The following is a 23,907-nucleotide window of genomic DNA, read 5'->3' as shown; positions in this document are numbered from 1 at the left end:
TGCAGGACCACACCTCGTTTGATCCTGTCCCCCAGTCCATTCACATTCCAAGACAACAAAGTTAATTCCCTACCCCCCATCATATACAGAAGCCATCATTCGTCCCCCGGAGAGCACTTTAGAACTAACACAAAAATACGTTTGCCTTGTGATAAAAACGAACAACACCCCATCCCTACCCACCCACCCCAACAGAACTCCCCCCTCCCTGCACCCCTGCATGAGCCCGAACAGCCCCCCCAACGTGCAGTGTGCCTGTCGCCCCATATATAGTTAAACTAACTAGACCCCCTAGAGGAGGAGGGAGAACCCCCAATAGACCCAACACAACCTCCATAGGAGGGGAACTTACAAAGACTGACGCAGAATCGAAAGTGGCATCATTTTCGTCCAGAGTGAGGCCCAATATTAAACCCTCAGTCCCGATCCAGCGTGCCGTCTCCCCCCGCCGCCCCCCCCCCCCGCCCCCCGATCACGATCCCCGGGCAGAGTATCCAGCCAGTCCCCGGCCGCTTCGGGACGATCAAAGAAGTGCGTGCGACCATCCACCTCCACTCGCAGCTTGGCTGGGAAGAGCATGGCGTATTTGAGGTTTAGGTCCCGAAGACGGCATTTGACGCCTAGGAAGCTCAGTCTCTGCTTCTGGACCGCTGGGGTGAAATCAGGGTAAAAATTTACCTCCATATTGTCAAGCTTGACCGGTCCATGCAGTCTGGAGGTTTGCAGGATAGCGTCTCTGTCCCGAAAATTGAAAATCCGGGCAATAAGAGGTCTCGGAGGGGCTCCGACCTTCGGCCTTCCCCCGGGAACCCTGTGGGCTCTCTCCACAGCGAAGAGTTTACTCAGCCCCCGTGGCTGGAGATGGGTAGCAATCAGGTCCTCCACAAAGAGATCCGCCGCCGCCTCCTCGCGTCCCTCGGGCACCCCGATGATGCGGATGTTGTTCCTCCGTGCCCGACTCTCGGAGTCCTCCAGGCGTCGATCCATAAGCGCACTCGCCTGACTAAGCCGGCGCACCTCTGTTTGTAAGGCCGCCACATCTGTCGTTAGGCCCGATGCGGTGTGGGCCAAAGAATCTACTCGGTCGTTGGTTTTGGAAAGATCGGCCCTCACCAGGCCAACATCCACGAGGACCGAGTCGATCTTCTGCGCCAGTGTAATGAACCGCTGGCCCACCGAGGCCTTCATCTCGGCAATGGCGCCCATGACATCTCGCAGAGTCAGATCTGCGGGCAGGTCTGGGGCATCAGGAGGGCTCTCAGGAGACTTGCGCGGTCCATCGGGAGATCCCTTCTGGAGGGTATAGCGGTCCATACTGTTGGCCTGATGGACGGCGCCACGCCGGGTCGATTTGGTCTTTGCCCGGTCTCCATCTTGTTTCGTGGCCATGGCCACCAGTCTCCCAGTCGCACCAGCCACGTCGTGTAGGGCAGGAAAGCAGGGCCACGAGCTCCGGGGGGGGCCACCTCAGAGCAGCGGGGTGGACCACAGCCTGCAGGCAGGCAGGGTCTCCCAGCAAGGCCACACCAACACCAAGGGCTCCGCGACCCAACCTCGCAGAGACGGCAAGGGGGTGCGAAAGCGAAAGTGCGGGGTACGCGAGTCGCCAGGCCCTGCCTGCCGCTGTTGTTCACTTTGTCACTGGATCACCCCACAGCGCAAATCCGGGGTCCGGCGAGGGGAAGGCCGCAAACCTCAATCGGTGCTCACTCCGGTGTCCGAGGTCCGATTCGGAAGCGGGAAACGGGTGCCGCCTCAGCTCAGGTTCACCAACATAGTCCCCTCATCCAGGGCAGGATAATTTCAGGATAATCGTAGGAGGTTGCGGAGGTCCTCGGGAGCCTCGCACCTACGCGGCCATCTTGGTTGCGCGCTAGGCTCCTCCCCTTCACTGACTTGTTAACACAAAATGGTGGCTGAGGTGCACTGCTTAACATGCAGGTCTTAGCACAGAGCAAAGGAGAAATTTGGAGGGGAAAACTGGTAGTCACGGGGAATGAGAGGGAAAAACTACAGAGTTTGGACTGCAAATCCCACAATTCAACAGGTTAAATGGAAACCGTCACGGGCACGAAAAAACACAAGTTTAAACACAAAACAGGTGATCAATTATGCAATCATGGGCAGGTTAAAACTACAATTTTAAACTGTAACAACACAGGCAATGACAGTTAATGAAATTTAAAAAAGAAAAGATGATGCAATCACAGGTAGGGAAATCGTTTTTTTAGGGGGAGAGACAGCACGAGTCTGCCCTCTTACCACTTCCTGGACCCTGCTCACTGCAATCTGGGGCACAGGTAGGCTGCAGCTCACAAGATGGAGGAGAATGATTTTGGGTGCACCCAGCAAAGCCTTAAGGGGCCTGGGCAGGTGTGAGAGGAGGGCTCAGATTTGCTTGGATCTGGGGAAACCAATCCTCAGTCCTAGGTCTACTGGCCATTGGGGTGGGACTGGGACTGGGACTGGGGAGCTGCTCTATTAAAAAACCTCCTAGGAGAAAGACAGGCTCAATCCACACTGTGGACGTCTGCAGGTAGGGGCCTAACAAACTTGTCATTAAACTATACTGTTTGAATAAAACTTTACTCCCTCTCCTGGCCAAAAAACGAAGTGCACAGTCCCTATTAAATATAGTTTAAACAGCACACAGCAGATTACTGCGGTCTCAGAGAACCCTCTGATGTAGAATATCCCTGTTGCTGTGGGGGGCTTTCTGTAGAGCTTAATCTTTGTTGAAGGAGATGTCTTTTACAGCAGGTATTGGCAATGATGTCACCATACTGGAGTACCAAAACATAATTCAAATAAGGTGGTAAAACTCTCCACCTGGCAGTCATCAGCCTTCTGGGGTAGTACTTTGGAGAGAGAAGAATGTGCTGGCCTGTCTTACCTACCCACAAGTACTATTAGCCAGATGACAGTGATCAGAATGGGATTATCAGCAGGTCTTTGCTATCAAGGTATCTGCTGCATGTATAAATCAGGCTGGTCTCCATTTATCCACACCCCAGTGTATGAGGCTACATCCTCCTACTCTGGATGAGAGCAGTATACTATCACTGTCTGGGAAAGCTGTATCATAGTCTCTGTCTAGTGCTATGTTCTACTAGGGGCAACCAAAATGAATCTCACTGGTCTCTGCGCTACTATACATTTAAAATAAACATGGAGTCTTGCTATCACTTTCCATTCATACAGCATGTGCATGACATGCACACAGGGATGTTCACGCAGGGTCTGGGCATTCTGTTGAAGCTGAACTTTACCGGAGTGCAGCCTGTTGGCACAACACTCATAGCACAAGATGGAAAAAAGGCTGTTTATTGTTGTCAATCAGATAAACAATGCGCTGCCACCATTGCTTAATATATATTTTCTAGGACATGGATGGTAGTCCCATGTTGACTGGAATGTGCACTTGGCTTACCCCTCCAAAACTCAGCCAGGGTCTGGGCCTCTTGGTCTTTTACAAGGCCAGGCCTCACCATGCACACAGAATTATTGGGTGCACTGGGCAAACAATGTCACCTAATAACCCACAGCTGGGGCTTCTCTATGCACGTTTGCACATATATACCACCAAGCAGGGGTCATTTACGTTTCAACAGTACTCCTGACTATTCCACATTCCTGTGATCACAAACAAACTCTCATTGCACCCCCACACAGTTTCTTTCATTCTGTTTTAAAGTGAACATTTGTTGTCTATAGTTTACACGGGGCCCAGAGCGAGGGTAGGACGCCAGCAAGTTGCCAGTCTACCTACAAATCGGAGCAACTATTGTGCTCTGTTCTCATCCCCGTCTGTCCGGAACTAGGTCGTGAGGGGTCTATCCTCATTCTAGTACCAGTTCCTTTATTAATCACCCCCTACCGTTTTAAGCTACTAGTGCTAAACGGTAGTGCACTCACCTAAAAACTTTCTAATTTGGTCCTGACGAAGTGCCATTGACCCCTTTTGGGGCAGCTGGGGCACGAAACATGTTGACCACACCCACACTTGACTAGCCCTCTCGGACCATTACTCCTAAATAGGGCTTTCACATAATTTTACTAAGGCTAGAGCTACCTCATTAATAAAATACTTAAATAAGTAGGACGGCCCTAAACCTTTTTTAAACATCTCACTCCTCGTGCACTACCCTGCCCTCACACCCACACGCACCCATACGGCTTCTTCAAAAGATCCCCGACAAAGAGCCCCGGTTTCGGGAGCCCGTCAGGCATTGCAGCGCCGGCCTGACGAGGGGCAAATGCCCAAATGATGAAGCATGACATCCCTTGGGGTGTGTGAGGGCATTACGAGGAAAGACCTGTTCTTCCCCACTTCCTCCCCCTCCCCAATCAGCTACCCATAGGAACTGCTCTTCCTGTTTTCAATATTCCATTGGTGCCTTCTGAGCAGGACCTAAATCAAAAACTAGGCTCCTTGTCCCTCCCTGAATAAAAAAAGTTAAGCGCGGCGGCTCAGCCGTGGGACTTTTGTTTTTTATCTTGCTACCAGCTGTAGCTAGTTCTCTTACGCCACCATGGATAATAACCAAGGTCTCTCCTTTGATGAGGAATGCGTCTCAGAAATTCTGAGTGGACCCTCGTTACTGGATCCAGATGGAGGAGCATCTACCAGTAGCTCTGCCGGCGATTGGACAACTATCACAAACATGAAAAGGCAACTCATGAAAATTATCATGCATGGAGCCATCATGACGGAATACCTGCGTGCCAATATAGCACCCAATGGATTGATCGTCACCAACACCCCTAGGATTTTTCTAGAGGACAAACAATTTAAGGAAGAATGGTCCCTGGTGGCATGGAAATGTACCAGGGATCTTTTGGTACTTATTATCAAGACTGCTAAAAGGCTGGCAGATGAACTTCTACAAAAAATCACCATAGCAGAAGGTAACATCAAAGCCAATATTGCTAACGCCGCCTTCAAGGCCAAGCTGGCCGAGATCACTAAAGAGATCAATGACAATAAAGACTACTTGATGAGACAAAAAGTTACGAAACTTCAAAAGGACATCACGCGGTTCAGCAAAGAAAAGGTATATCCTTATCTAAAAGATGATTTTGTGCCTTCTGGAGATGATTACCTATCCGACGAAAGTACTAACTCTCGCCGTCGCACAAATTCCTCAGGAAGTAACTCCAGTTCCGAGGCGCAAGGTCCCTACTATCAGAACCAACAACCCAGAAGACCGACCAATACCATGTACAGATATGGTCAACAATCTTATCAAGGACCAGGACCATTCCAAGGACCATCCCCTTATCAGGGACCAATTCCTTTTCATGGACCACCGATGTGGCAATATCCACAAGGACCACCACCCCTGTTTCCTCCCTACCAACCACAACCTTTTTTAGGCAGAGGCTGGGGCAAGGTGCGAGGCAGAAGAAGAAGAGGCGGACAGAACCAACAGAAACAAGTACAATGGCAGGATCAGGCTCAGCAACCACCACCACACATGGAATTGCGGAGCCACCAGGAGAAGAGAAACTAATTGTCAATTTGTCAGACCATTCTCTTACTGACACAGAAACTAACGTCCTGAAAAGGGGCCTAGGATTTGTACCAACCCCCAAAGTGGATTTCTTTCGCACTAATCTTGAAGTTCAAAATCTCTTCAGAAAAATCCGCCTCAAGGCCTATTTTGGCAACCAACCTAATCTACCTCCAACGGATACCGGTCTACGTAAACCTTCGACCTTTACCCCCACCTCAAGTATGGTGCCTCCAGAAGTCTTGACCTTTGAGAAAGCAGTACTCAAAGAAATTTCTGAGAAACGTCAAACTCGGAAGTTTTCCAACGTCACTCAGGCTGAGACATTAGCCATCAAAACCTTAGCTAATGACGCCTCCATAACTATCAAGGAAGCAGACAAAGGTGGTGCTATAGTTATTATGGCCAGCACAGACTACCGGACGGAATGTCTACGCCAACTACAAAATACTAATTACTATACACCACTCACTACAGATCCTACACCACACCTCTCCACCAAAATTAACTCCATGGTCACAGCGGCACTCAATCAAGAATGGATTTCAAAAAACGAAGCAGACTTTTTAGTGAATACGAACCCAAGACTACCCTATTTTTATACACTGCCAAAGATTCACAAAGGGGTCTCCCCACCTCCCGGGAGACCCATTGTATCTGGCATAGGGTCCCTCTTGGAACCTCTATCCAAATTTTGCGATCATTTTTTCCGCCCATTAGTCCAAACCACCCCAACTTTTCTCCAAGACACCAGAGATGTTCTAAAACTGATTGAACTTACTAACCTGGAGGGCCCACATCCAGATGTACTTCTTACTCTGGATGTGGAGGCCCTTTACACCAATATCCCTCAGCTTAACACTCTTGAGGTGGTGGAGACGATCCTGCTCAATACTAACTGGGACTCACCAACCCCCGTGAGCTTTATTATGGAATGTGCCAATATTGCTCTTACTGAGACTTTCTTTTTATTTGAGGATCAACTGTTCCATCAGACCCAAGGAACTTCGATGGGCAGCACCTTCGCCCCGAGCCTGGCATGTCTCTACATGTCAGACTTTGAGGGCAAGCATGTGCTCACGGACACCAATCCGTTATTGAGTAACGTTCTCCTTTGGAGACGTTACATTGATGACATTTTAATTTTTTGGAAAGGCAGCATGGACATTATCCCGAACTTCCTGTCATGGATAAATGGTCTTAACCCTTTCCTGAAATTCACTGCAACCTGTTCTCAACAGGAACTACCATTCCTCGATCTGACGATCATTAAAAATATGGGTACCTTGGAGACGATAACTTACAAAAAACCTACCGACAGCCATTGTCCTTTACTATACAATAGTTTTCACCCCAAGGCGCTAAAAGACAATCTCCCCTATGGGCAGTTCTTACGCATCCGTAGGAACTGTAGCAAGATAGATGACTACAAAAAGCAAGCATCTGAACTTAGTAGGAATCTAACTCTGAGACAATATCCTGCCCGCATCATCAATAATGCACAAAAACGAGCACGCAATACCAATAGGTCAACCCTTCTCGAATCACAGACAAAACCAGATTCAGACCTCATCACATGTGTGACCACCTTCACCTCAGAGTCAAATTTGTTAAAAAGGGTCATCAACAAACACTGGCGAATACTAGACTCGGGTGATCTGTCTCTTAAGTAAACTGAGATTTGCATTCAAACGCACAGCCAACATCAAGGATCTCCTAATTAACACCAGACCAAAACCACCGGCCCCTACAGTCTCTACTACCTTGTGGAACTTACCTCCGGTCAGCGGGCATTACCCCTGTGGCCAATGTGTGGCTTGCCCACTGACCCGAGTAAGCAAAACAGTCCAACTAACTACCAACTGGATTTGGACCCAGAAGAAACACACAAATTGCAACACACGCAATTGTATTTACCTTATTACATGCCCCTGTTCGTTGCAATACATTGGGATGACCACACGCCCAGTAAAGACAAGACTAACCGAACACAGAAGCAATGTACGTTGCAAAAAAACTAACACCAAGATGTGTTCTCACTATGCGGCACATAATCATACACCGAATGAGCTAAATTGGACTATTTTAGAGGCCTTCCCAGTCATCACAAAAGAAGCCCTCTTTAGGAAGGAACAATGCTGGGTGTTTAAGCTTGCGTCACACACTAGGGGCCTGAACGATGACATACCTTGGGCTGAATTGAATCACTAAATCAAGCCCCCCCAATGTCATCCTGAAGGCTTGTCCTCATTATTACCAACCCCTCCCCGATCATCTTGGGTTGCGCCCTAGGGGCTTCTATTATCCACATCTGAAATACCCCCAGGGACCACATTAACAGAACAGAAAAATTATTTTATAATTTTTTTTTTTATATTTTCTAAGAGAGGTGTCATATAAAACTACACGTGTCCATGTACACGGTAATTTGATTAAATCACTCTCACCCCTCGACCAATCCCGCCCCTCCTTCTTCTTGAACACAATCTACGTAGTTGCAATCCTATTCCGTCATTTGTCCCGTTCTGATATGGCCGCCATTAACTTTCAAACTCGCCGGATGTCACATGACATTAGCGCTAGGAGAGCCCAATCCAATATGGCCACCACGTTCAGGGACGTCTTTTAACAACGCTATATAAGATTCACCCGGGAAGTATCCGGCACGGGGCCCAGAGCGAGGGTAGGACGCCAGCAAGTTGCCAGTCTACCTACGTGAGTACCTTGATCGTAAGACTGGATCCCGATGGTAAGCCCTTTCGCCAGATTTGTTATTATGTAAATGTAACTTTGACCTTCTTTTCCCCCGTTTCTCTCCCATCTGTTGTTGTCTTTCCGTCTGGATTGCTTCCCCATAGAAATCGGAGCAACTATTGTGCTCTGTTCTCATCCCCGTCTGTCCGGAACTAGGTCGTGAGGGGTGAGTCTTAAACCTAGTTGTGCCTCGTGTACCGTGTAGTATGTCCTTTAAATTAGCGCGTTTGTGGCATGCTTTCACACAAGTGTGTAAACTAGTTGCCCAACTACCTCAGCCTTCCCTGACCTACAAACGATCCTTGTAATAAATGTCATTCCTTCGTATCACGGTTGCATTATGTTACCGGTTTTATCAATTTATCATTCCTATATATGCTTGCTGTCTTTGGATACTGTTTTGATGGACACACACGTGCACAGCACAGGACGACTTTATAGTACCGCACTATAGACCACGACTATTTTGAATATACAAATTGATATTCTACATAGTCACTCGAGATCGTCTGTAGTCCGTCCACGCTGCACGGTATCGTCGGAATAATCACTACTCCTGACACTCTGTCATTAGAAGTATCACGACGGATTGACTCTGTCCCCCCACCACCCACTGGTCGAATACTTAGAGTACACTAAGAGTATACCTGTGTACCCTTTTACTTCACTTAGGCGCACCAATGTCCAGTGCATGCATTATATGCCGATGGCTGGTTTAATTGCTGGTTTTTGTTTCCTTTTTTCCCCCCCCTTTTCTGTTGTTTCTCCCCTCTACCACAGGTCTATCCTCATCCTAGTACCAGTTCCTTTATTAATCACCCCCTACCGTTTTAAGCAACTAGTGCTAAACGGTAGTGCACTCACCTAAAAACGTTCTAATTTGGTCCTGACGAAGTGCCATTGACCCCTTTTGGGGCAGCTGGGGCACGAAACATGTTGACCACACCCACACTTGACTAGCCCTCTCGGACCATTACTCCTAAATAGGGCTTTCACATAATTTTACTAAGGCTAGAGCTACCTCATTAATAAAATACTTAAATAAGTAGGACGGCCCTAAACCTTTTTTAAACATCTCACTCCTCGTGCACTACCCTGCCCTCACACCCACACGCACCCATACGGCTTCTTCAAAAGATCCCCGACAAAGAGCCCCGGTTTCGGTAGCCCGTCAGGCATTGCAGCGCCGGCCTGACGAGGGGCAAATGCCCAAATGATGAAGCATGACATCCCTTGGGGTGTGTGAGGGCATTACGAAGAAAGACCTGTTCTTCCCCACTTCCTCCCCCTCCCCAATCAGCTACCCATAGGAACTGCTCTTCCTGTTTTCAATTGTCTATAGTTTAGCCATATTTACTAATTTTGGATATTTATTTTGTCGATTCATTAAAACTTTGAAAAGCCACTTTTGCTTTAAAACTTTTCACATAATCCCTCATTTATGTATCTAGGACTCACCAGGCTGAATGACTGAAAAATCATTGGTCTGCATGAAAAATAGAATACCACTGGAGCGGTTCCGCCTGGCACTTGGCTCCATGTAAAAAATATTAAACTAATAGAGACAGTGTGTGGAGTCCTAGGTAAGCTCACATCCAAGGGGTTTGGTTCTAATGTGCAATGAAGACCCTTTGGGAGCAAACTGAGAGGAATGAGCCAAGCTATTTCAGCGCCAATCCACAAAGGCCCCTTTTGCAATCTATTATATAGAATAACATGGTTACTGGTGTCAAATAGTGCCAACAGATCAAGAAAAATCAACATGCGGACACCATCACCATCTTTACCAGCCTTAGTTCATTAGTGAAGTTACCCACACTAGCTGCATGCTCTGGTAGATGCAAAAGTCACATTAGGCATCTTTTAAGATGTTATTCTGCCAAATATTTTTACAAACATTCCGCAACATTTTTTCCAATATCTTAGATGCCTGTTGCAGGAAGGAGGCAGACCTAAAGTTGGATGACTAGGCTCAATCTACCCTGGTGTTTTCGGGAGTGTGATCACTATAGCTTTCGTAAAGTGCACTGGACCCAACCAGAACTCCAAAGAATTAAGTATACTCGAAAGAAGTGGTGGTGAGGATAGAGACAAGCCCTAAACCATAGATGCACAGGTGTTTGTTAAGCGTGACTACTCACCCGTAAGGGTCTCAAGGCGCTGGGGGGTCTCAGGTTCCAGTCCATCAAGGAGGGAGTCTGTCGAAGAGCCAGGTTTTAAGGTTCCTTGTGAAGATGGGGAGCGATATTATATGCCTGAGGTGGAGCGGAAGGTCGTTACAGGTTTTGGCCGCACGGAAGGAGAAGGAGTGGCTTCCCGATCTGGTCTTTCTGGTGTGGGGGACCACGGCGTAGGAGAGCTGGGCTGATCGTAGGGTCCTCTGGGGTGCATGGACTTTGAGTCGGCTGTTCAGGTATGCTGGTCCGGTGTCGTGAAGGGCCTTGTGAGCGTGGGTTAGCATCTTGAAGGTAACTCTAGCTTCAATGGGGAGCCAGTGGAGTGTGCGCAGATGCTGGGAGATGTGGCAGTGTCTTGGCAGGTGGAGGACCAGTCTTGCTGTATGAATATCTAAAATCTTCTTTTCAAAGATGTTCCTGCAATAGCCTGATCTTTATGTAGCAATATGTCTGACTGACAAAACCTTCCCCAATTCCAAATGTACTCTTTTTGAGGATTAGCTGCCTCTTGAATGTACGAAGGAAAATGCTCTATGAGCACTCCGCTTTATAAACATTAAGTGCTGACCGTTCTATCCTGTGATTATTTTCCTGTATTCCTTCCTGCAGGACCTTTAAGCATTCTTGCTCAGTCTTTCGGCCAACTAGGCAGAAAGAATACCATCAACACATTTTTCTTCCATGTGACAAGACTTCAAGTGCAGCAGGGACTAACTCATCTATGGTGGATTTAATCCATTCAGTCAAACACTGATAGTCATAAAGGATATCTGCTTTTGCAGAGCAAGTTAAAAGTTATGGCCCATTCTCATTTAGGATATATATATATATATATATATATATATATATATATATATATATATATATATATATATATATATATATATATATATATATATATATATATATATATATATATATATATATATATGGCTAATGTTGGGCACTAAGAACAGACTTTTCACTGTTAAACCCACATTGGGCTTACTTTCACAATGGATATCAAACCAGATGAAGCAAACACTACTTAGTGGCCCCAGGAATAAGACCATTTTTGTGAAATATTGCGTTTGAAACAAACGCTGTTTTGTGCAATAATGTTGGGCAAACATGTAATATATAGAAAGGATATGTTTATTTGATGAGGCCCCTCACTGAGTCCTAATGTATGTATGTCTTGCACTGTGCATGAGAGCGTGTCATTGAGACTTCTGGTAATTACATTATTGGGACCATGAATGTGCCATATCAATGCCTCTTTATGTCATTGGCTATGACCCAAATGTGCCTGGTTTCAGTAAATTTGTCATTTTACATTTTTGTATACAAATGAAGATAAAGAAAGCAAAAGTCTGTTTTTCTTCATGCTCTGAAACCTGTGAATTTATCTGGTTGTATTTCATTTTAGGGAAAGAATGCCAGCAAACGCAAACCAAAGAAGAAAGGTCTTGCTTTCGACTCAAACAACTTTAAGAGTCAATATGAGGTGAGGAATCTTGATTTGTGATACGGAGAGGGCTCTGTGGTAAACACTTTCACATTGTTTCATCCAAAGCAATATATTTAAAGAGAGCTAAAGCCCCTGTGCTTTAAGGGCCAGAAAGAGATGAGTGAGAGTGGGGGTGCTGTAGGAATTATGGTTATTTTATATGAACACTAGTCTGTAAAGCACTATTTACTTTGGTTCATTCATAGAAAAATCTACAATAAAGGTGTGTAAATGAAGTCTAATGTGGGTGTTGTGAGCTGCATTTATGCTCCTAAACCAAAGGCAACTGTATGATGATGGAAATGTTATTTCACAGCAGTTAATACCTGGCAACCTATAAGGAACATAGAATTTTAAATGGATAGCTGTCCTTTACTGGATGCTTTCCAGCGAGGAGGTGCAAGTGACATCACTTAGACTGAGGAGTTAAACTTGAGTTATTTTTGAAGTCATATCGAACCCTCAACTACCCGGGAAGGTGACAGTTCAGCAGTTACTAGAGCACGAGCTTTATGCCCAGTTTTCACTGCTCTGCCATCAGATCATAAAAAACTCAAAACTCTTTTTCACAGGTCTCATGCCTGAGCAGTAAATAACCAGGTTTCAAATCCAGTGTTAGGGGTGAAAAATGCCATACCCAACAGGGTTATTTGCATCACTCCCATAATATAATCCTTCACACAGACAAATAAAATATACCATCTGTCCTTGTTTGCTTTGTATCCTTTTTTCTGACTTTCACTAAAATCAGAATGCAGACAAACCATAGATAATGCCTGCATTCTAGGCCTTCTTTTTGGGTGAGATAACCTCATCTTTCCAATAAGAGCGCTAATGTTTCTTTAAGCAGGTAGGACTGTGTTGTGATTGTAAGATGACTTGCTTTCAAATCCCTAATGAGGAGTTCCTTTGGCTTGTTTTAAGGAATGTGCAGCTACAAAGAGAGGAATGTAAATTCTAATAATACCAGGAGCTATGCTGATGATAGTGCCCATCCTCTAATAATTCTCAGAGATGTCTGACATATTTTTCCTACTGGAGAACAATTGATGAATTACTTGCATAAACAATTTTGTAGCAAGTGATTCCCTAAGCTAACAGGTAGAGAAATAAATACATTGGAAAAGGCTACCAGTGATAATCTCACTAGCACAACAGTCCTTTCTGCCGTATTTACTAGTCCATTTCATAATCAAGTCTTTACCTCAAGACTCCCCAAGAGAAAAGCAAAAATGTAGACATCATTCCAAATGTTCAAACCCTTTATTAAGTGGTGTTCCAGAAGGGGAGGAGATAATCCATATATGGCAGATTTCCCACTAAATTTTTTCTTAAATTCTTATTTGAGGAAGGATAATAGTTGTCATGTTTCAAGGTTTCCCTCGTGAACCTGCTTTTCAACCGCAGATAGTGTGGAATGGTTCTTCTCTATTTGAACCATACAAAAGCTGGAGAGGTTTTACTGCAAGGGCATATAGGGTATGTGGAGCCTCTGAACTGTTCACAAAATATTTTTGTATTTCACAATGCACATAGGCATACGATGAAGGTGCTTTACAGAGGCAGCAGCGTTGATTTGTATAGGTTCTCAAATACGGGCTGCCCAAGCTATCACCACCAAATCCTAGAGAAGACTGATTTCTCATTTGCAGTAGCCTACTGGTCAATATTCTTGACAAAACATTGGTTTTTCTAAACAATGGGCAAAGTGGGCGATTACCCAGGGTCCCCACCATCCAAAAGACTCCCTTGTAAAGTGATTTCTCTGTTACTCACTTCTGTCTCTTTCCCACCTCAAACTTTCTCCCTCTTTCTGCTTACCTCTACCCCTAACTCTGTGTCTCTACCTATCCTTACCTCATTACTCTCTACATTTATGTTTAGCTCCTTCTCTCCTCACCTATCTGTCATCTGTTTATCAAAACCTGACTTACCCCATATCTCTCTACTTCTCTGTCTACCTGCCTCTAACTTACTCATCACCTCACCCTCCCTCTGTCTATCTCATCCCTCTCTGTAAAATATGCCTCTACCACACCTACATCTACTTTTCTCTCACATTCGTACCTCTCTATCACTGTTAGTGCCTACCTCTACATCTCTACCCTCTTTCCCCCTCACCACTCTCTCAATTTCTTTTTAAGGTGTTGATGCAGGCCATGTATACACTTTGGTTTTGAATGGCAAAAGTTGTGGTAAATGATGCAATTCGTTAAATTTCTCCTCAGGCAAAACGTTTATCAACGCATCATTGTCGATGATGAAAGGTATCAAAAGCCACTTATTTTCAATATAATTTGCAGACAATGTTTGAACGACTTTGGTACTTTGGCATGTCGACTTTACTTTGACATTTCTCTTCACATGCAGCTAGTGCAACATGCACACTTTTTTGTGAAGTAAACATCGACATGGCACAAACATCTTCACTTTTACTTGACACTGATATGGAGGAACTGTTTAACAATGATTTAGATGACAATTGACTTTGTCCAGTGCTAAGTTGTTGTACCTGACGTCTCCGCAGGGCATTGTGGGTGCTCGTTGAATGTTGCTTCTGAAATGTTCCAGCAGCCATTTTGTCTTTGCGATTTGATATATAATTGTTTATCCCTTTGCTTTACACACCATCACAAAATGGTTCTCCTTCCCACAGCCCTTACATATCTGTTGAATTGTGAGACATTTGTTTTCATGTGGAAACAAAAATTCACATCTAAAACATAGCTTCTTTTCACGTGTAGACATCACCTTGTGTCATTCAGTCTTTTGCTTTGACTTGCTTTTCACACTAATGACTGATTCATTCTGAGAACCTCTGGCCTCCATGTTAGCAGTTTGTTGATCGGCACTAGAGTGACCAACTGGCATGGGTGCAAATTCAGGATAGTGAGTGTAAAAATTCAGGACAAAGTAAAAATTCAGGACAAAACTTCAGGACAGGAGGTCAAAATTCAGTACAAAACTTCGAGACAAAAGGTACGTTTTACAGATAGATCAAACGAGGTCGCGCAATAGTATATAAGTAATCCCATCTGTATCCAAACATATTCATCCATTTGCAAACTTATCCATGGTGTATCCTTCCATCCATCATTTACCTCATCCATCCCTCCATCCACACTTTCACTCATCCATCCACCCTTTCACCCTATCCATCCGTACACTCATCCATCCACTCTTCCACCTAACCTTCCACTCATCCATCCAGCCATTTACCCTTTCACCCATCCAGCCAGCCTTTCACTTATTCATCCATCCACCCAGTCACTCATCCTTCCACCCATTCACCTTTTCAGTCATCCATCCATCCTCCCTTTCTCTCTCCATTGACCCTTTCACTTAGCCATCCTTCCTTTCATGCTTCTACTCATCCACTTATGAATCCATCCATTGACCCTATCTCTCATCCATCCTTTCACTCATCCATCCACCCATTCACTTACAGATCATCCATCCTTTCGCTCCTCCATCCATTCTTTCGCTCATTATCCATCTATTCACCCTTTCATTCATTCTTTCACTAATCCAGCCAGCCCTTCACTTACTCGCCCACCTTTTCATATTAATTAGGAGCTGAGCTTTTGTCTGCAGAGTTGCATACAGAAGAGGCCCATCATGAATGTCACCCTTGCTGTAGTTCATAAAGCAAGGGGTGGGGTGGGGGTAGGGTTCACTATGCCCCTGCACATAGGCAGTCTGAAAAAGTGAAAGTCATGAGTAATGCATGATGCACAGTGCCATGCCATGAGGTGACTGTGACATGGTGTTGTTTTTATGGCTTTAAGCGGGATGAAAAAAAGGGGGGGGGGGTCTCTCCAAAGGGGGTGTTTGATGTAATTAAGGGCGTGGCTTAAAACATCTAAGCTAAAATTCTCCAGTATTGGGGTGTCTTTCATAGATTCACATGCTTGAATATTCCCCGTCGTCGAAGTGGGAGTCCCACGGTACATAAAAAAGCAATAAGCCTCATATATATATATATATATATATATATATATATATATATATATATATATATATATATATATATGTTGCAACAATCACTCCATCAGGAAATGACACGAACTCCTCTTAGGTGGCAAAACGAAATTTATTTTCGGTTTCTCACTGCTCTTGGTCATGACGCGTTTCGGCCGTACCGTCGGCCTTGTTCACATAATATATATATATATATATTATCTACTGGCGGTCGCCAGTAGATAGTTATAGTTAGGACCGTGTTTCCATAGGAAATCTGAAAATTCTATTTTGAATAACTTTGGCACCGGTTGACGAATCCTCGCGAAATTTTCAAAACTAATGGGGCGCTACGCTCCGCTCCTACCCTGAAAGTCTCGGGGTGATTCGTCAAGCGGGGGCTGAGAAAAAAGGGGGGTCCCAAAACGCGTTTTCCCCATGCATTTTTCCATAGGACCTTTAGACACAGCTACAGCCCGAACGGCTGAACAGAATTACTTGTAATTTGGCAGAGAGGTAGCCATAAGGTCAAGGAAGTGCCTTTTGTAGGTCTGGTGTAAATCTGTTCAGTAGTTCCTGAGAAAATAGCATTTAAATCAATATATATATCTGTTTGCGCGCTCCGTGCGCTTACGGTAAGCTTACCGTACGCGTACGGTGCCGTGCGCGAGCGCGTTTCTGATTGGTTGTTAGATCAAAGTAAACATTCGAATCGGTCGAAACCAGGAAGTATCGGCCGCCATTTTCTGTCTCTCGCACTGAAAAAAAAAGGTTGATAACATGAAAAGGGGGCAATGAAGAGAGTTGCAGACCCCCTAGCGTTCATCAGGGGGTTCACGAAGGACCAAAAAGTATGAAAAATGAATTTAATAATTTTTAAAAAAAATCGCGGGGTGCGCGTACGGTAAGCTTACCGTACGCGTACGGTAAAAAATAAATAAAAAAAAAAAAAGAATTAACAATCACATTTATTAAATAAATTGAAGGACCCGCAAGGGAGAAAAAAAAATCTTTACTGTGTAAAAAAAGGCGAGGCGCGCACGGTATGAACTGCGCAACGTGGGCGCTCGGTGCGCGAAGCGCACCGAGTGCCCACAGTGCGCGCACCGTGCGCGAAGCGCACCGTGCGCGCAGGGTGTGCGCACGGTGAAAAACCAGAAGAAAAAAATAAAAAATAAATACATAACTTAGCATTTAAAAAACCGTACAAATTCACTGAAAAAACCATAGGTTTCACACACGTTATAGTTAGGAATTAGCATTTAAAAAACCTTGCAAATTCACTGAAAAAACCATAGGTTTCACACATGTTATAGTTAGCTGTACATTTCACTCGCAAAAAACCAATGAAATTCCACGTTATAGTTAGATCAGGTAACTATAACTTGCGCGACCGCAATGCACAATGTGTCATTTGAGATGTCATCATTAATGTGATGAGTGATGTCACTGAGCATGTCATGAGTGATGTAATATGTGACGTCATCAGCAGTGCATTGCGGTCGCGCAAGTTATAGTTACCTGATCTAACTATAACGTGGAATTTCATTGGTTTTTTACGAGTGAAATGTACAGCTAACTATAACATGTGTGAAACCTATGGTTTTTTCAGTGATATATATATATATATATATATATATATATATATATATATATATATATATATATATATATATGTATATATATATATTTTTTTTTTTCACTGAAAAAACCATTGGTTTCAGGGGTATTATAGTTAGCTGGACATTTCCCTCGTACAAAACCCTAGAAATTCCCCTGTTATAGTTAGTTCAGCTAACTATAACCCGCGCCCCCGCAATGCACTGCTGATGAAGTCACATATTACATCACTAATTCCTATCTATAACTTATCTCTGAAGATATCATGTTTAATGATTTTGATTGGATTTGTATATTTTTCAAATTCAGTGTGTCAATTTCATTAATTACATTTTTTTTTAAATACCTTTTTATCACCATTTTTTAAACTTATTTTTTCAATTAATTCTTTTAAAAATGAAAACATATTATTTGAACTTAATGGGTTTTTCAAACATATTTTTTTATATTTTTCAAAATATTTTTTTAACTATATGTGCAAAACTTTATTTTATATATTTTTTTCAATATTTTTGGATCCGCGCACCGTTCCTGATCCCTACGCGATAGCATCCGCGCATGGTACGAGTTGGGTACGTGTTTAGTGCGCGATCGCAATGCGTCTGGTATGCGACTCCCAGCCTATACGCAACACGTTCGATGTACGTGACGCGATGTTTACGCGCTTCCGTGATGTGTCATCTACGTCTATGACACGGTGGGTGCGCGGATCCCGCGAAATATTTAACATTTAAAAAAACATATATACATGTATTTTATGTGAATATTAATTGAAGACAACCTCTAAACTAGTCTTAAAACTAATATATTTTTACATCTAATCCTATAATTTTTTTTTATTCAATTTCGCGGATGCGCGCTGGGTGTGTGCTGCGTAAGTGCAGGGTGCGCGGATCCCATGTGACCTGCAAAAAGAGATTTGATTGGTTCATTACACTTCCTCTTCTAACTATTGAAAGACCCCACCCATTTCAATCATTCTTCTTTGACCTTCTTTAGAGCACCATCTCTTTGGAGAGAAGAAGATTTTTTAGACTAAGTTTACACTTTGCTCTAACTTTTTTCAACCAAAAATGGCTTCAGGGCCGCAGGCATCACCTGCATCTCCTCATACTTCTGAGGATGAATTTGTGCCGGAGGCACCACTCAAAAAACTTTTTCTTCAGTGGTGTGGAAATGTTTTACTTTTCACGAGGGGCAGAATAAGACCAATGCCACCTTGGGCACGTGCAAGATTTGCAAAAGAGTCCTATCGAGAAGGGATCCTAACAAGAAATACTCTTGCGGCACGGCAAGTATGATGAAGCACATGAGGACCCTTCATCCAAACAATCTTGCACGAGAAGAGTGCCGACGGATGAGAATCACTCCTGCTCCTGCGCCATCCACCTCATCGCAGCCGAGCACATCAAGAGTGCATCCATCAGCCCAAACCTTGGACATCCGTCCTCAATTTCAATTTTTAAAAGTGCTCTGCACTAAGTGCTATGCGACTTTGTGCTATGGTGAGCAGTCGATCGATCTGATCTGCCACCGCCAAGAAAGTCACATTTGCTAGGTTTTTTTTTCATTATTATTGTTCCCTGAAGTTCATTGTTTGGTTTCTCCTGTTTTGTTTTTTGCTTTTTTTTTTTGCAGAAAAACCTACAAAAATTTAAAAATTGTTCAGAAAACCCCCCAAAAATTATAAAAGAACTAACTTTCCTGGTTTAAAAAAATAACTAAATTTCTTTGTTAGTGTTAGTTTAGATGAATGTATGTGTAGTATGTAATTGACTGAATGAATGCATTAGTAGCGTATGGTGAATGTTTAAGTGCAGAACTATGAGGAAGTGCTGCAGCATCACACAGTAACCTCTTCAACTGCAGAGTGCTGTAGTACTTCCGAAGCACAGGGATGCAACATATGTACATAAATATATTGCAAATCTATGCTTCTCTCTGCACGGCTGCTTAAACTGCAGCCATGTGGTGACACAGGCACCCTTGCACCATACTGCAAGGATATCTGTGTCATGTGCTGTTTGTTTTTCTGCAGGAAGACACACCTTCCTGCACAAAAACAATGAGAAAATGCATTTTTGTCCTTCAATGTATGCTAAACATTTCAGCATGCATTGAAGATATAAAAATGTGGAGAAATGAAAACAATTCTCCTTGTTGTGCTTTCCTACACCAATTTTAGAATGGTGAAGCATTCACACACATATCGAGATTTATGATTTCTGATAAATCTAGACATGTGTCTTGTTCTATGAGTATTAAGTGCAATCATGCACAACAACACTTATAGAACACCCTTTCAACACAAAGTGGTGTGCATGATGAGGTTATATTTACATGGAGTATAAAAAGTGCACAGAGTGCCTTTTCCTCTCTTTGTAAATATAAAAGAGTATCTTGCACAATAACTATGTTACAAAAAGTGACATATTTCCGTTTTTAAATTTCCTTGCGAATGATAGAAGGTAAGCACAAAGTTTTGTCTGCCAAGATGTTCAAAGAAGAATGATTGAAATAATTGCGGTCCTTCAACAGCCAGAAAGGTGAAATATTATGAACCCCTCAAATCTCTTTTTTTTGCAGGTCACATGATATCTGATTATGGTCAGATTTCAAAACTACATAGTGTTTTTAGAAACGTGTTTCAACTTTGTAGCTTCTTGCAGGCCTCTTCATTCTGCATATTGAGACTTAGTTAAACTTACCTTCACAGTAATAGGAATAAAAAATGGTATACATTTTTTTCTGTTTTTCATTAAAATATAAATTCATATAAATTGCTTATTTTAAAATTTGGATCTGTGAAAGAAAAGGAAAAAAAAATTATAACATGTAATAATACATTTTATACAACACAGCATAATTTCCACAAAGTCATTTTTTTGCTGTTCTCAGAATATATTAAATTTCACTAAAAATAGTGATTTCAATAGTACTCATCACTTAACAGCGGGCAAAAAAAACACAATCTCAAAGATTGTTAAAAAAAAACAACATGCCATTCTCAAAATACAAATCACAGAAATATAAAATGCACACAGCTAACAATTTTTTTTAACTTTAACTTACAAAAACTGTAAATGATGTCGCTATAAAATATTCACCAAATCTAAAGTTGAATTTTTGGAGGATGCACCACGCCCACAACGTTTTCCTTCAGTGATGTGGAAATTTTCTACTTTTCTCGAGGGGCAAACAAAGACCAATACCACCTTTCTCGTGCACAAGATTTTCAAAAGAGTTCTGTTACGAGGGGATCCTAACAAAAAATACTCATGCGGCACAGCAATTATGATGAAACACCTAAGGACCCTTCATCCAAACAATCTTGCATGAGAACAGTGCAAACAGATGAGAAACACTCCTGTTCTGTATCTGTAAAAAAGAATCAAAAATAAATGTATATTAATAACTTTCAAAATTATACTATTCCATTACTATACAAACAGATTTTATATAAATACTGACTAAGAAACTATGTCCCTGAACCACAAGTGTGACGATGGTTAAAACACTAAATGCATAGTGCATACTACTTTGAAGCAGTTCATGCCCTAAAGCCTACCTCACTAAAACTCTACATGCGAACTGACTAAATGATTACAGTACTATAAGGAGACACACTGGGTGAGTGACAGGGTGTTTGCTACAAGAGTATGAATACTAACTAGGGAATTGAAGGTGTGAAACACAACTGTGTAGGTGATTAGAGGACTGCATCCATACTGCATGGACATTTAAAGCAGTCCATGTGCTAAGGACTGGCTCACTGCATCACTACTTGGGTACTGACTGAATGATTAGAGAACAGCAAGGAGAGTGCCTAGGTGAATTTATAAGTGCTAGGCTTTTCGCACAGGGAATGGATTAGTACTTGGTACTGAATGGGTCACTAGAGGAGTGCAAAGGCAGTGACAAGATGTTTGCTGGACTGTATGGATACTGACTAGGAAATTGAAAGTGTGAAAGACAAGTGTCTAGGTGGTTAGAAGACTGCATGCATAGTGGATAGGGGTTTGAAGCAGTCCATGTGCTAAGAACTGGCTCAGTGCATGAATACTTAGCCACTGACTGAATGATTAGAGTACTGCAAAGATAGTATCTTGGTGAATTTATAAGTGTTTGGGTTTTGGCACAGTGAATGGATTAGTACATAGTGTTGAATGGGTCACTAGAAGACTGCAAAGGGAGTGACAGGGTGTTTCCTGGAAGTGTATGGATACTGACTAGGGAATTGAAGGTGTGAAAGACAATTGTGTAGGTGGTTAGAGGACTGCATGCATAGTGGATAGGGGTTGGAAGCAGTCCATATACTAAGGCCCGGGTCACTGGATGAGTACTTGGGTACTGAGTGAATGATTAGAGTACTGCAAGGAGAGTGCCTGGGTGAATTTATTAGGGTTTGGCGCAGTGAATGGATTAGTACATGATGCTTAATAAGGTCACTAGAGGAGTGCAAGGGGAGTGACAGGGTGTTTGCTGGAAGTGTATGGATACTGACTGGGGAATTGAAAGTGTGAAACACAAGTGTGTAGGTGGTTAGAGGACTGCATGCATAGTGGATAGGGGTTTGAAGAAGTCCATGTGCTAAGGCCTGGCTCAGTGCATAAATACTTAGGCAGTGACTGAATCATTAGAGTACTGGAAAGAGAGTGTCTTGGTGAATTTATAACTGTTTGGGTTTTGGCACAGTGAATGGATTAGTACATGGTGTTTAATGGGTCACTAGAGGACTGCAAAGGGAGTGACAGGGTGTTTCCTGGAAGTGTATGGATACTGACTAGGGAATTGAAGGTGTAAAAGACAAGTGTATAGTATGTTAGAACACTACATGCATACTGCATAGACATTTGAAGCAGTCTATTTGGTACTTAGAAACTGACTAAATAATCAGACTACTTCTAGGACAGTGCTTAGGTAAAACTTTTAAATTTTCAGTTCTGCCACAGTGAACAGAATAGTACATGGTACTACACCTTAGTGTCAAACCCTGACTCATTTTATCAATGCATAAGCAAAGACTAGCTTCTAATGCTACTAAAACTTGACAACATGACAGGTTTTAAAAGAGTTATCTGCTAAAAAATACACAATGTTACCAAATGTTTCTCTCACAGTGGTTACCAAATGCACACAGACTCACAGTGTGATTCTAGACAACAACCACTATACCTAGGAGATAACCAAAAATCATTCACTACTGTGGAAGTGGTAAGGGAACTGCACACAATCTTCATATTTCAGGACTGCACTTTTGTGTCAAAGCCTGACTCATTTAATCAAAGCATAAGCAAAGACTGGCTTCTAATGCTACTAAAACTTGACAACATGACCGGTTTTAAAACAGGTATCTGTCAGCAAATACACGAAGTTACCAAATGCTTCTCTCACAATCCTTACCCAAATGCACACAGACTCACAGTGTGATTCTAGACAACAACCACTATCCCTAGGAGTTTACCAAAACATATTTACTACTATGGAAGTGGTAAGGGAACTGCACACAATGTGCATATTTCAAAAGTGCCCTTTTTTGTCAAAGCCTGACTCATTTAATCAACGCATAAGCTGTAGGAGAGTGGAATCTGACTAATGGTTGCCCCCAACTTTTTGCCTGGTATTTGAGTGGTTTTTGACTAGTCTGGCTGGGATCCTGCTATCCAGGACCCCAGCCTATCTGTTTTCTCCCTAAAACTGATGTAAGTACTTTAGGTACAAACCTAATTGGATGCTGGGCATGCCCTACCAGTCCCTTGTGGATGGTACCCTAGGTACCCAGGGCATGGGTCCCCCAGTAGGCCTACCAGGGCTGCAGCACTTATTGTGCCACCCTGGGACAGCCACACAAACTGACACCACCAGACCACTACTGTAGTCTGGGTAAGGTGGTGCTAGCACCCCATACCGGGATGTAGGTACCCTATATCCCATACCCTTACAACACATATACTCTCATAGGTCACCCCTATGGCAGGCCCTGGTAATCCTACAGGGCTGGGTGCTGAGGTATGTGTGAGGGGGGACCCCTACGTGAGTAGGACCTCTCTGCAACCTTCGTAAAACCGTTACTGGGTTGTTTGTAGTGTAGCCATACCATATACTCTTAACCGCATTATAAGTGAATCGCGTCATCGCGATAACTTGAGAATGGCTACACAGAACCATATCGTGTTTGGTGTCAAACATGAAGGAATCATACCCCCAGTCCAGCCATTGGCATGAGGGTACGATTCCCCCTTGCTAGGAGGGTGATATGGGAAAAGCGGTAGAATTTAGACACCAAAAGTGCACATGTACCACAAAATGGCTACTGTCCGCCACCTACACGACTCTGGCTGGCTGTTGCTGGGGAAAACCCCAGCCTCGCCATCTGGACAATAGGGCTCCTGTG

At 43.4% G+C, this 23,907-nt stretch overlaps 1 pseudogene across 1 annotated transcript in view; it reads left to right on the top strand.

Moving 5' to 3' along the window:
- The window catches only part of LOC146796156 (cyclic nucleotide-binding domain-containing protein 2-like), a 462,048-nt pseudogene that overhangs the window by 45,512 nt on the left and 392,629 nt on the right, over window positions 1-23,907 (top strand). Inside the window, exon 3 of the transcript XR_014969544.1 lies at window positions 11,853-11,930. The product of XR_014969544.1 is annotated as a cyclic nucleotide-binding domain-containing protein 2-like (transcript). The remainder of the gene's footprint in view (window positions 1-11,852; window positions 11,931-23,907) is intronic.

Source organism: Triturus cristatus, chromosome 10 (assembly GCF_964204655.1).
Source record: "Triturus cristatus chromosome 10, aTriCri1.1, whole genome shotgun sequence".
Lineage (NCBI taxonomy): Eukaryota > Metazoa > Chordata > Amphibia > Caudata > Salamandridae > Triturus > Triturus cristatus.
Note: the sequence above shows the minus strand (reverse complement) of the source record. Positions and strands in the feature narration are given on the sequence as shown.